The 1677-nt window shown below is 41.1% G+C and overlaps 1 protein-coding gene across 1 annotated transcript in view; it reads right to left on the bottom strand.

Moving 5' to 3' along the window:
• adarb2 (adenosine deaminase RNA specific B2 (inactive)) overlaps positions 1-1677 on the bottom strand; it is a 292008-nt gene that overhangs the window by 22939 nt on the left and 267392 nt on the right. The window lies entirely within an intron of this gene.

Below are 1677 nucleotides of genomic sequence, written 5' to 3' on the forward strand. Positions count from 1 at the left end.
GTGTGTTTGGGTCTCTGTTTTAGCTCCAGAGTGAGACATCTCACTTCTATCCTATCTGTGTTGGGAGCTGCACATGCTCAGTCGCTAGGTCAGATCCCATCAGCTGATAACTCTTTCTCCAGCTTTGGTCAGTCCAAGGCAGGATTAGCTGGGAGACTTCTTCTAGACCAGGGCCACTTGTGGACTACCTGCAGAACAGGGACAGGAAGTAGTTCTTTTGGAGATTATGGTCAACTACTGAGTCTCGTAGCAGTGTTTTGCCATTGAGAACGAGCTAGCATGCTACGGTTAGCGACTTGGTCTCGGCTAGTGACGTAGGAAGCCGTGCAGATGTTGAACAGCCCACCCGGAGCCCGAAGACAGGGGACACTCAGAAACCGGATCTCACTCAAAAACAGCATGGATGTTTTTTTCCAAGTTCGTGTGCGTGTGGAAGCACCAGAGACACAAAATAACCCCCCAAATCCCAGATTATTTTTTTTCATAATATGGGCACTTTAAGAATTGGCTGGTTTAAAACAATGGTTGAATATGATACCAATGATACCAATATCTGAAAAGCCTCCGATACTTTCTAAAATGCTGGAATCGGTATATCGGAAAGTAAGAGAGTTTATGCACAGATCCAATACCATGTTATTTATCTCTGAATAATATCTACTTTAGAGTAGTTCATTTATGTTATTTTTCGGTTATGACTGTCTGGATCAAACTGAATAATAAAAAATAATAAAAAAAAGGTTCTGTGGTGCTCATTGTTAGTGTTTGTTCATGTTTTAAAAAGAGTTTAGTCCCGATTTGCCAGACCCCCCCGTCGCAGCGCCGTGTAGGAAGATATTGTTAATTTCAAATATATTGCAATATTCGGCGATATGTTGCAACTTATTACCTTTCTTCCAACTTTAAATGATGTCCCATGTGTTGTCAACATCTGTTTTATCTTGAAAGATACATTTCACTGTATGTTCATCCTCTCACTTTAAGTTTATTGCGGCAAAATTGGATTTTCAAGCAGACAAACTGTCACTGTCGTAAAAAAACAACAAATTGATATTATTCTAGTATCAAAAAGTTATTAGAAGTCATTTTCCTGGGCAATTTATATAATAATTCTGTGTATCGATACAGTATTACCATGGAAAATATTGCGATACTACTCTGTATCGATTAATAACCCTAATAAATATGAGTGATAAAATAGTCAGTCAAATCTTTTAAGACGGCAAAATCAGAAATTTAGAAAAGTGGTTTTCCATTCATTAACAAGACGCTGAATTCTTACAATATGGCCGACTAGGTGACACATTGCCAGACCTTCTTCCCGAGCCCTGCGGAGGAACACACAGCATTCCGAGGTGGGAGGAAAACGTTCTCTGGTTTATCTGCATTTCTTGAAACCAATCACGATCGGCTTGGGCGGGGCTAAGCTCTGCACGGAGCCGCTGCCAAATGGCCTTGAGAAGGAACTGTTTTGGTGGAAGACGTGTACATTTAAAAAGGTAAAGGTACTTTATTGTCCCCTACACATACATGTAGCAAAATAATTCATTCTCTGCATTTAACCCCATCTTTTAGAGAGCAGTGGGCGGCCAATCACAGCGCCCGGGGATCAACTCCAGATCGGAGCCAGTGCCTAGATCAAGGGCACTGACTGGAGAACCTAGTACATGTTTTTTG

The sequence above is a fragment of the Etheostoma spectabile genome, chromosome 22 (assembly GCF_008692095.1).
Source record: "Etheostoma spectabile isolate EspeVRDwgs_2016 chromosome 22, UIUC_Espe_1.0, whole genome shotgun sequence".
Taxonomy (NCBI): Eukaryota; Metazoa; Chordata; class Actinopteri; order Perciformes; family Percidae; genus Etheostoma; species Etheostoma spectabile.